Source organism: Gracilinanus agilis, chromosome 2 (assembly GCF_016433145.1).
Source record: "Gracilinanus agilis isolate LMUSP501 chromosome 2, AgileGrace, whole genome shotgun sequence".
Lineage (NCBI taxonomy): Eukaryota > Metazoa > Chordata > Mammalia > Didelphimorphia > Didelphidae > Gracilinanus > Gracilinanus agilis.
In genome coordinates this window covers 262652368-262665381 of record NC_058131.1, presented here as the reverse complement: position 1 = coordinate 262665381, position 13014 = coordinate 262652368, and the positions used below count along the sequence as shown (strand labels likewise).

General features: G+C 39.0%; 1 non-coding gene across 1 annotated transcript; it reads left to right on the top strand.

The window, feature by feature from the left end:
• The first annotated feature begins 8657 nt into the window (after positions 1 to 8657).
• On the top strand, positions 8658 to 8790 carry LOC123238477. The gene has a single exon (XR_006505640.1). It is a non-coding gene; the product is annotated as a small nucleolar RNA SNORA65 (small nucleolar RNA).
• Positions 8791 to 13014: the final 4224 nt, after the last annotated feature.

The window sequence follows — 13014 nt, the reverse complement described above, 5'->3', positions numbered from 1 at the left end:
AAAGAGCACTTATGCACAACATTTTTTAGAAACTATTTTTATAGTCAAAGAACTAGGAACCAAGGGAATGCCCAGCAATTGGAGAATAGTGGAACAAACTATGGTTATGGCATATGTAGTATGACATATGTCTCATAATGGAATATTATTGTGCCAAAAGAAATGATGAGAGGAACAGTTTTGGAAAAACCTGGAAATACTTGTAAGAACCTGTGCAGAGTAAATTTGTATAGTAAGAACATCAGGAAGAAAAACGTCTATGAAAGGCAAGAAATCTGATCAATGAAATGAGCAGCCACAATTATAAGGGACTGATGAAGAAACATTCTATACACCTTCTGATAAAAGGTTATGGACTCAAGATGCAGAATGAGACAGGGTTTTTGGATGTGATCAATGAACAGATTTGTTTCACTTCACTACTTGTATATGTTACAAGAAGTTGGTTTTTCATTTTTCAATGTGGGTATGGGAGAAGCAGGAGGGAGAAAGGGACTGGGGAAAAGATTCCCTTCTCAATAAAAAGAGAACAGAAGGAAGGGAAGCCAGAAGTAATTACAGACAAACAGGGTAACTTTAAATGTTACATATATACTTTAAAAGAATAACAAGCTCCATGTAATGACAATTCACTGTTTCATGTACAATCCTACCCCATTCTATGGTGTATGGAGAAATATTTATTTTGTTTGATGTTTGTTAAATTTAAAATAAAAAAAGGAAATAAAAAGATAGATGGGGAGGGAAAGAGAGATTAGTAAGGCAGTTTTCTACAACTATGAGACAAAAATAGAATATGAGAAGGAAGCTATATTTTAAGGTATAGGAGGATGTTGACGATGGTGACAATAGGCAATATGTGATGGTAGGTAAAGAGCTCTCTTTGGCATCAGGAAGTCATGGGTTCAATTCCTGCCTTTGACATATTTCCTGTATGGCTTCCAGCAAATCATTAAGTTTCTCACTGCCTCCAGACAACTCTCTAAGACTAAATTTTGGAGCAATTACTTATATAAAAGCTACAGATTCCAGGTCTGTGGGATGAGGATGAGGATGATAAAGAAGATAGCATGTTAATGGAAGCTTCACATCTCTACACAGTTTTATGGTTTCTGAGCTTTTCTCCCCCACTAGTGGAGCAAGATATGTGAGCCTAAGTTTTTTGCCTAATTTTATAGATGAAACTGAAGTTTAATCAGTCAACAAGCATTTGTTAAATACTTACTATATGCCAGGCACTGTGATAGGAGATTGGTGATAAAAAGAAAGGCAAAAGCACAGTCATTGCCTTTTAAGAGCTCATATTCTATTGGGGGATAACAACAAATAAATAATTATTTACATGTATTAACATAATTAATTATATATTAGAATGTAGTAACAATTATTTACATAGGAAATATATGAAATGGAAAGGTGAAGATGTGTCGAGACCTGCCCAACAAATAACTCATGGATAGGTGAACCAGGATGAGAGAAATGATTCTGGGATTACAGGAGGGTCAAACTGACAGACAGACACACAGAAGCTTTATGCTAATCAGTGACAAAGTTTAATGATTTGGGGTACATTCTTATAGGAAAAGTGACATAGGCTAAAGGATTACTGTAAGTCTTTTGCAGGGACAATGGTTAGTAATGATTTACAAGACAGAGACAATGGATGTAGATTTCCTCAGTTATTCTAAACAGAGTTTTCTATAGGTGATAATTCAATATGTAAATGTGTAACCATCTAACAGAATTTCTCATAGAATTCCTGCATCAGTAATTTCTTGGAAGGACATTTAGTATTTGGGGAGGAGTTAGATTGAGTTCTCATGCTGGGGGAGAGGGGACCAAGCTATGTGTCTGACTACTTCTAAACTATGGCTATGATTTTCCTGGGATTTTCTCTCACTCCTGTGGCCTACAAAAATGGAAGGTGATCTCAGAGGGAAGACACTAGTAAGGAGGTGAGGAATATATAGAGACTGATCCATTTGTTCATGACCACACAGGAAGTTGTGTCATCAAGGTATCCTAACTCTAACTCTTTCTACCAAACAACATTTGGGTCAAAGTGACTGGGTGGGGGGGGGGCGGGAAGAAATCATCTTTCATTCCTGACTTTGGGACCAGAATCCTGAGCCCTAGTCAGTGGTCACTGAAATAATCATTTCTTTGCCATTTGGAATATTATGGGGAAATCTCAGCAGATCTCAGGAAAACCCACTGCCATGGAACAGATCTATCTGTCTATCTATCTATCTACCTATCTATCTGTCTGTCTGTCTGTCTATCTATCTATCCATCCATCTATCTATCTGCCTAGCTAACTATCATCTCTTATGTCTATCTATCATCTATTTTCACCTATATCTATCTATTATTTATGTCTTATCATCTATCATCTATGTCTAGTATCTATTTGTTGTGTATATATATATATACATATATATAATCAATGTATATCTATCTTTCATCTATAAGTCTAGCTATTATCTGTCTCTCTATTTTAATCTGCTGATCCATCCTGAAAAATTCCAGCCTTGGCGCCCAGTGAATGGATAGACCTGTGTTAGATGACACTGTTTGGCATTTCCAGGCCACCGACATGGAAAAAGAACAGAATTACTAGGAGATAAGGACCATTTCCCTTAACCCTAAATGCTGTATCAGTCACTGGGATAGAGCCTTATCTGAGTATACCACTTACCTCCCATTAAGGGCCAGAGGAGATAGGTGGTTCATTGAAGGTGGAAGAGGCCAGTGTAGAATTACAGTACCTCAACAGAAAGCAATCACACATAATAAACCCAGCCAGCAGTCCCAGGGGCTTCCTGCCACTGCAGAGAAGGAAAGGTTCTGTTTCAGTCTATAATGAGCCTAAGACCTGTCCCTGGTGTTGAGGTACAGGAAGATAGGATGCTTGGAGAGTATTTCATCATCTTAACAGAAATATGAGATATGAGTAATGGAAAAAAGGACTATATTTGGAATCAGAGGGTCAGAGTTCAAATCAAGGCTCTACCTAATAGTGTTGTGTCATTATACAGCCTTGTTCCATAGAGCTCCATTACCTCATGGATAAAATGAGGAAAATATACAAGATTCTTAACCTTTTTTCCTTTAAATTATGAGGCCTCTTTTAGAGTCTGGTGAGGCCTATAGACCTCTTCTCAGAATGACATTTTTAAATGCCTAAAAAACACATAGGATTATAAAGGAGTCCAAATTATATTAAAATATAGTTATCAACTTTATTCAAAAATTCATATGCCCCAGATAGAGAATACCTTCACTAGACAATCTCTATATTCCCTAACAACTCTAAATCCCATAATCTTGTGAGGTTAAATGCATTCACTATTGCCATATACCTCTTTACTTCTCACTTTATACATTCTGAATTCTGCCTCAGTGGGCTACAAAGAGAACAAAACAGAGAGGAAAAAGCACAGGACTAGCAGTGAAGGGACCTAGTTTTGAGTTCAAACTCTGACACTGGCTGTGACCAACCCCTTAGACTAGTTACTTCTCCTCTCTTGGACTTCTTGTTATAAAATGTAAGAGCCCCATCTAGGGTCTCTTCCAATTTTAATGTTCTTCAAATCTGTGAATCTTAAGTTTCCAAGGGGTTTCACTCCCAGACAAAAATCCAGAATCAGGGGAGGGAATATCCAAGAGTGTCTGATCCCAGCTATCATTCTGAAAAGAGCCAACAGGACAAGGATACTCTCAGGTGAGTCCCCAGACAATGTCTTCTTTTTATTCTAGCCTCTGGACTGTTTTCTTCCCTACAGAGAAAATGGATTTAGGTTAATTTGAACATTAAGATGTTGACCTCCAATATTACTCTGATCTACCATTAAAATCTGCCAGATTAATCTTCCTGATACACAGATCTGATCATGTCCCTTCTCTGTCACATTCCTTCACCCATTACTTTTGTCTGAGGAATAAAGCTCAGATTCCTCAGGTTGGCAGTCAAGGGCCTCCACAGCCTGGCACCTCCCTACATTTCTAGCCTTATCTCATACTTTTCCTTTCTGCATGAGTTATGTTCTGATTCAGCTGAATTTCACTTTCCTTCATACAGTCTATCACCCTTTTTCCCAATCTCCATTCCTTTGCTTACTCCATTCCCTTTGTCTAGAGCAGTGATGGGCAAACTTTTTAAAGAGGGGACCAAAGGAAAGGAAATGCTCATCTGTCCGTCTGTTTCTAAGGCAACTCTTTTCGAAGTTTCATTGTATTGTATCCTTCTCATTGTATTCATCAGATTAGGAATAATGTCACATGGCCGGATAGAACATTGCAGGGGGCCACATGTGGCCCACTGGCTGGAGTTTGTCCATCACTGGTCTAGACTACATTGGTCCCACTCTCCACCATCTCTGCCTTTCAGGGCATAGCCCAAATGCTGCCTCTTCCACAAACTCTTCCCTGATCCCTCCAACCATTGATGATCTTCCCCATTCTCTGTCTTTGCATAGTACCTTGTGCCACTTTCATGCCTTTATTTCATTCTATTCTGTACTAAAGTCATTGCATAATATTGCATATTTGTACCCTATCCTCTGATTACAAAGTTATTTTTATTTATTGTTTTATTTCTTTACTCACATTTATCTTTCGTGTCCCCTAGCAATAAGCACCGTGTTTTGTGCAGTTATAATATTTTATTTATATCATTCTTTGAAGTTGACAAAGTGCTTTCCTTATAACAACCCCACCTTGAAGCAGGGAGTGAAAATATTATCCCAGTTTTACAAAGGAGAAACGTAAGGCTCAGATTAAGTGACTTGGCCATGCTCCCACAGCCGTTAAGCATCAGAATCAGGATTCAAACCCAGGCAACCTCACTCAAAGTCCAGAAATCTTTCCATTGCACCTTGCTACTAATGAATAAATGAATGAATGGAGGGAGGAAGAGAAAGAACAGGGAAGAGATAGATGAATGAATGGGAGTCTTCTGAAAAACAAACTGCATATCTTACATTCTAATGCCATATCACCATGAGTTTTCAATTGTCCATTTTGGGGGTGGGGTAAGAGTTAGACTAAAAAGATAAGATATCTTCAGTTTGAAATAAGAAAAAACTGGGAAGGGGCATGATCCTCCTCAAAGCAGATGGGAAAGGGAAACCCAGACTTATACACGGAGTTTGTTTCAGGACTTGTTCTAGCTGAAAAAGAAACATCAGACTTCTATAGGTCTTTTAATGACTTCAACTCTTTACTGAGTGGGAAGTCAGAGGAACAGCATGGACAAAAGCCAATGCGGTGGACCTAGTCTTACCTACTAGATACGCAAAGGAAGCAGAAGAGAGGGGAGGATTTCCTGGGACACCTGGACAATAACTCTCAAAGAAATTAGCCCAAATTACTACCTAAGCTTTCACTAGACCAGCAGTTCCCATCACCAGTCCTCATCCATGTCTCTCCAAACCTCACCCACATGCCTAAATATAAAGAGATATAGATGCTATTATTATTCCCATTTTACATTTGTGGAAACTGAGGAAATAGAGTAGCTGACTGGCCCACAATCATATACCTAGCAAGTGCCTGAGACTGGATTTGAACTCACATCTCCCCAACTTCCAAGTCCAGTGCCCTACCCCCTTTGCCACCTAGCTGCCACTTTAATGAGTTCCCAGGTGTGTGCCTGCCATATATCAACAAAGAAGACTGATTGTGTGTGTGGGGTGGTTTGTCTAACCCAGTGGTTCCCAAACTTTTTTGGCCTACCTCCCCCTTTCCAGAAAAAATATTACTTAGCCCACTGGAAATTAATTTTTTTTAATTTTAATAGCAATTAATAGGAAAGATAAATGCACCTGTGGCCATCACCACTTTCTTGGATTGCTGCAGTACCCACCAGGGGGTGGTAGCGCCCACTTTGGGAGTCACTGATCTAACCTTTCAGTAATGTTCCCTGTATGAAACAGAGACAGCATTTACTGAGAGATAGATCTGCCTTCCAATGAATTAATATATCACCTCTCCCTGCCTCATCACCCCACCCTCACTGCAGCAGCAGCAGCACAGGAGAAAGCTAGTTTTGGCAGCAAAACCAAGCAAAATCCCAAACAATCCCTTGTAATCGATGTCTGTTAATAGCCTGGACAAGCATTAACGGGATTGTTCAAGTAATCTGTTCCCTGTGAGGAGATATGAGAGGTTCCAAGGGGACCTGACACTGAAAAGGGCTGAAATACAGTGTGGACTCCAGCAAATGAACATTCTTCCTCTGCTCTGGAAATAGGGCATTCCTGGACCCAGGCTTCCCTTATCGTTGAGTCAATCAATGAACTTCAATTAAAGACATGCTAATTGCTGAGCACTCTATCAGCCACTAAGGATACAAAGACAAAAATAAAATGATTCGTGACTTCAAGGAATGTATGTTATAGCAAAGAAAACAGAACATATGTATATGCTCACAAACAAAAAATATATACAAAATCAGCACAAGGTGGCTTCAAGGTAGAGCGATCCTAGCAGCTGTGAGGAGAGTTTAGAAGAGGTTTTATGTATGATCTGGTGTTAGTTGCCATTTATAGAATTAATAATAATAGTTATTAATAGCATTGAGAGGGCATATGATCTATACATGTATATATGAAATTTGCAAGTCTTTATGCTACACACACACACACACAAATATTATCTCACTTAATCTTTGCAAGAATACTGGGAGGTAGGGACTATCTCTATTTTTCTTGTTGTTCAGTCATTTCAATCATGTCATATTCTTTGTGACCTCATTTGGAGTTTTCTTGGCAAAGATACTGGAGTGGTTCGTCATTTCCTTTTCCAGCTCATTTCACAGATGAGGAAAGTGAGGCAAATAGGGTTAAATGGCTTGCCTGGGGTCACACAGCCAGGAAGTGTCTGAGGCCAGATTTGAACTCAGGAAGACGAGTCTTCATGACTCTAGGTTTGTTACTCTATTTGCTTCTCCACCGAGCTACCCTTTTTTACAGATAAGGAAACCGGTCCTGAAAAGTGAAGTGACTTGCCAAAGATCATACATTGGGTCTACGGCAGGATTTGAACTCAGGTCTTCCTGACTGCAAGTGTGGCAGTCTATCTATTATGCCATCTCACTTAGGACAGAAAAAAGAACGATGATCACAAGTGGCCATTCCCTGAATTTTGTCTATTGCCTCTTGGTCCAATCAATATGATCACATCTCACCAAATTCAGCCTTGAGTTATTTTTGCCATCCACCTTTTACCACTATTCAAATGCCTGTTGAATGGAGTTAGAAGTTGAGAAAATACACAGACTGAATCCCCTTTAAATTTATATTATCCGTTCTCAACCAAACCCTCACTGCAGCAAGACTATCCTAGTCAGTCATTTTTCAGTCATGTCCAACTCTTTCTTGATCTCTTTTGGTGTTTTCTTGACAGAGAAACTGGAGTGGTTTATCATTTCCTTCTCCAGCTCATTTGACAGATGAGGAAACTGAGGCAAATGAGGTTAACCGACTTGCCCAGGATCACCCAGGTAGTAAGCATCTGACAATAGATTTGAACTCAGAAAGATGGGTTTTCCTAACCCTAAGCCCAGTGCTCTATCTACTACAGTAGATACACCTAGCTGCCCCTAATCAATTCTCTGGCCCATTCCCTACAGGAGTTGTTCCAGATCTTTCCATTCAAGGCTCTTGGGACTGTTCCCACCCCCCTCGCTCCATCAATTATATTTTAGAGGAAAAAAAATGAAACCATACAGTAAGAACCTTGTAGCCATCTCCAACTCAGCACGTCTGAAACAAAATGCATTACCTTTCATCCAAAACCGTCTCCTATTCTGAACTCCAAGTCCTTATCTCGATCCACTGAGTTACCAAGATGGCAGTACAAAGGATAATCAAGAATATGAAATGGGCAAGGGTGGCTGAACTCGACCAAATGACTGCTGAGGAAATCCATGTTGCAGATAGTACAATACAATTCTAAAGTACTTAGGGATTTATTTGAAACTGCTTTAAAGAGGTGAGGATGTTTTTTTTTTTTCCATTGAGATCATAGGTGATATTACCAACTCACTTCCAAAAAGAGAAAGGCATCAGTAGCAACCTTAAAGTTTTCTTTCTCGTCTCTATAAAGTCTTTATTAAAATGATCTATGTATGTGTAAGGGAACATTAATAGTTCAAGGATTTCTGATTTCATTAGCATAGATACACCCCTGCAACAGATGCCCAGCTTAGTAAAGAGTCTCTCTCAAGAATTACTGTGGCCATAAAATTCATCTTGACATGATAATGAACATCTATAGACTTAGCAAAGAGGTTCTCAAATGGCAGGTGTACTCTACATCCCCAGGCCTATATTTGGAACCTTTCCTGGTCCAAAGATACTTCAAATGCCATAGCCTTCAAGAATTCAGGGTCACCTCAAAGCTAGGATAAGTCATCAGAGCATCGTTTAAGTGGGTAATTAAAGGCTATCAGGGCAAGTAGGTAGCACAGTGAATGAAGCTCAAGACCTAGAGGCAGGAACACCTGAGTTCAAATCCATCCTCAGACACTAGCTGCGTGACCCTGGACAAGTCACTTAACTTTGTTTGCCTCAGTTTCCTCATCCGAAATGAGCTAGAGAAAGAAATAGCAAACCACTCCAATTTTTTTGGCAAAAGAAACCAACCCACAGCCACCCGCCACTGCACCTGTATCCAGTATTATGTTGGCTGGTGCAATCCAGTGGTGAGCTGAGAGAAATAACCCAGCTTAGGAAACAGAGTTATTCTGCTTGTGGGTGACTCTGTGCCGAAAGCTTGGGAACAAGGAGCAACAAAGGAGATGTTAAACCTTTTCTGCTCTGGGGTTTGAGAGCACAGGTTAGCATGGTCAAAAAATTGTGCATGAATTTACTAGAACATTCTTAAAGGGTAGCTTTTAAACGTCTAGGAAACGAATGTCATCTGAGTGAATTTAAAGGATGAGGGTGCAGCTGACAGTCGTAAATTCAGAAGTAAACCTGAAGACCAAAGGGGATGTTTTTTGACACTTGTCTTATTTAAATGATACACTTGTTTCTTTGGTTTTTTGTTTTGTTTAGTTTTGTTTTTTAACCCTTAACTTCTATGTGTTGGCTCCTTGGTGGAAGAGTGGTAAGGGTGGGCAATGGGGGTCAAGTGACTTGCCCAGGGTCACACAGCTGGGAAGTGTCTCTGAGGCCACATTTGAACCTAGGACCTCCTGTCTCTAGGCCTGACTCTCAATCCACTGAGCTACCCAGCTGCCCCCTTCATATTTTTTTTCGCAAAAAGTTGGGGGGGGGGTTGTTCAAGCCCATTTTCCCTAAGGATATAAGGTTAAGTGAATTGCAGGCACTGGGCAGCTTAATATCTTGTTTTCCCTTTTTGTTACAGGAACCATTAAAGAGATACTTGGAACAGCTCAATCTGTGGGCTGCAATATTGATGGCAGACATCCTCATGATGTCATTGATGACATCAATAGTGGGGCTGTGGAATGCCCAGCTAGTTAGAAGCCACAAAGGGAGACTATTGCAATAAATTAACATTTGACAACAGAAAAAAAAAAAAAAAAAAAAAAAAAAAAAGAAACCAACCCAAATGGGATCACAAAGAATCAGGCAACACAAGTGAAATGACTGAACAACAAAGGTGGTCATTTTTGTAAGCACCAAGCCAAGGGGAGCTCACAATTGTCCATAGTTATTGATTACAACTACACTTTAAAAATGAATTAGTATGCTTCTACTAATTAGTGGAATCTATTTGTCTAGGAAATAGGTATCTAGATGTTTTTGATATGGTATGTCAAGAGAAGAATATTTGTGGTAATTTACTAGTAATATAGCTGTGAGTTTGTCGGGCCATTTAAAGCAGATATCTTTTGCCATTTGTTTGTATCTTAGATCTCTATAGCAGACTGGCATAGCTTATGGACCCCTTCTTATAAATGATTTATTTAAATGCACAATATAGAATATCCAAGATTACAATGGAAGTCAATTATATTGATATAGACATGGAATTTTTTCCAACCAAAGTCACAGACCATCTGAAATTTATCCATGGGCTCTAGGTTTGGAACCCTTTATTTAAAATTATACAATCAAAATTACAAAAATGTTCATACCCTTTGATCCAGCAATCCCACCACTAGGGTTATTTATACACAGAAGATGTTATTGACAAGAATAAAAACACAAATGTATTCACAGCAATCTTGGTTGTAGTAGCAAAAAAAAGTTTAAGCAAGTGATATATCCAACAACTGGAGAATGCCTAAATAAAATCATGGTCTATGAATGTAGTGGAATATTGTTGCATCACAAGGAAGAATGAATATGAAGAATTCAAAAAATATGGGAAGACCTGAAGCGATGGAAATGATGCAGATCCAAAAGAACAACATACATACTGACCACACTGAAGACAACATTAAACAACAAAGTCTAATGGGAGATATTGGTTCTACATTATTAAAGTTAAAAAATAAACTACCTTCCTATTTGTTTTTCAAATGATAAATGATGGAAGTAGATAATTATGAGTACAATTATCTCAATTATTCACAGTCTGTTTTCTCTTGAAGTTTTCAAAGATTGTATTTTAGAGTCAAAACAAAATGTTCCCAGGTACTCTAGGGTGTAAGGAGATTGGACATGGATATAGAGTTAGTGCTGAAGCCTTTGGGGTTGAACTGATGAAGAGAGCGTGTTGTCAATCAGAAGGTGAGAGAGAGAAAGTAGAGGCATGTACATTCATGGAACCTTGAACATTTGAAGGTGTATTTGATCATTGGAAATTTTAAGGCTAGATCCTTAGGCTGAACCTTAACTCAAGTTCATGGGAAGAATGAAGGATTGAGCATCACTCAGAGGCAGATGCTCCCAGCATATGTGTCTAGAAGTGAGATTAAGCACACACTGGCTCTTGGCATCCTCCCCACTAACCAATTACAGTTTAAGAAACAATAAAGAGAGATTCTTTATTAGAAAGGAGGTATCTCGAAATGATCTGGTTCTAAGCCTTCCAGAGAAGAACAGAGAGATTTTGACAGACAGTTTTTTGCCAAAAAAGACCCTCCTTGGGGCAGCTGGGTAGCTCAGAGGAGTGAGAGTCAGGCCTAGAGACAGGAGGTCCTAGGTTCAAACCCGGCCTCAGCCACTTCCCAGCTGTGTGACCCTGGGCAAGTCACTTGACCCCCATTGTCCACCCTTACCAATCTTCCACCTATGAGACAATACACCGAAGTACAAGGGTTTAAAAAAAAATAAAAAAAAAAAGACCCTCCATTTTAAGGAGAGGAAGCCCAAGCCCATCATATCTTCATTTCTCTTCAGGCTGTATTGCTGACTCTTGCCTACTGGACTTTCTCAACATTTCCCCTCAAAAGGCACCCCAAAACCATCTCCCCTTCTCTTTCAGCTCCCTTTTATATTTTCTCTTTCACTTTAAAATGCAAACTTCTTAAGGGCAGGGACTCTCTTTCTTGCTGCTTCTATTTGTATTCCAGATTATGACAGTGCCTGGCACATAATAAGTACTTTAAAAATACTATTAACTTGACTCTCATCTCTAGTAGGCCATATCTTCGAAGCCACAGTACTAAGAAAGATGTAGAGAATAAAAGATACTGTTCTATGTCTTTGTTAAATTTCTTTTTTTTTAAGCATAGGGAGAGCTAGGTGGCTCAGTGGATAGAGAGCCAAGTCTAGAGACAGGAGATTTTGGATTCAAATCTGACTTTGGACACTTCCTAGCTATGTGACCCTGGGCAAGTCACCTAATCCCCATTGCCTAGCTCTTACTGCTCTTCTGCCTTGCAATCAACCCACAGTACTGAATCAAAGACAAAGATAAGAGTTTTTTAAAAAGCGTTCAACTCACTGGAAGAAATCTGTCACAATTGTTCTCCTCCAACAAAGGATGTCTTCACTCATATTACAAAATTACATAATATTTTTGATATCTTTAAGCACAAAGATAATTTTGTTTAATGATCCTCTCATTACCAATTCCAAGAAAGACATAAAATATGGTGACATGATCACTATACTCGTGGGGAACCTCTTATGCAAAACCCAACTTGCAGAGGGATTACCAGTTGATTGTGAAGCTATTCAGATGTCATTGCATTGATTACATCAAGGCCTGGATTCTAGAAGACCTCCTAAAGGAGAACTATAGCCTCTTTATGAAGGTTGACCTCATTGACACACAAATAACTAAGTGGACAAAGACATAATATTGCCTAGACCATGACATGCAGTTGGATGGGCAGCCCATTCAGTTAGTCCAGAGGTACATAAACTAAAGGCATTGCAAATGGACAATGGTCTGCATCTCGGATTAAGGAAGAAGAGAGACCATACTCAAGAAATTATGTCTTGCTTTAATGATCTCAAACTGTTCCATGCTAAAAAAAAGTATTCAAATATCAGTTATAATTTTAATTATCTTTTTAATATCAATATTCTCCCAGTATGGGCATCTAGGAGGCACAGTGGATAGAGTGCTGAGCCTAGAGACAGGAAAACTCATCTTCCTGAATTCAAATCTGACCTCAGATTCTTACTAGCTGTGTGACCCTGAGCAAGTCATTTTACCCTATTTGCCTCCATTTCCTCATCTATAAAATGAACTGGAGAAGGAAATAGCAAAGTCCTCCAGTATCTTTGTCAAGAAAACCCCAAATGGGGTCACAAAGAGTTAGAACAGAAAACAACTAAACAAATTCTTCTGGTAAGTATACATGACTCCAAATTACAGAATGCCATGTTCTCATAAAAATCAGAAATGCAAGTGTCCTAAAGGGTAACAGAAGGACACAGAGTGAGTATAAGCAGGCTACAGCATGTTACTAACTTGAATGCAAGAAGTAGCATAGAAGAAAGAAAGGAAGAAAGAAAGAAAGAAAGAAAGAAAGAAAGAAAGAAAGAAAGAAAGAAAGAAAGAAAGAAAGAAAGAAAGAAAGAAAGAAAGAAAGAAAGAGAGAGAGAGAAAGAAAGAGAGAGAAAGAAAGAGAGAGAGAGA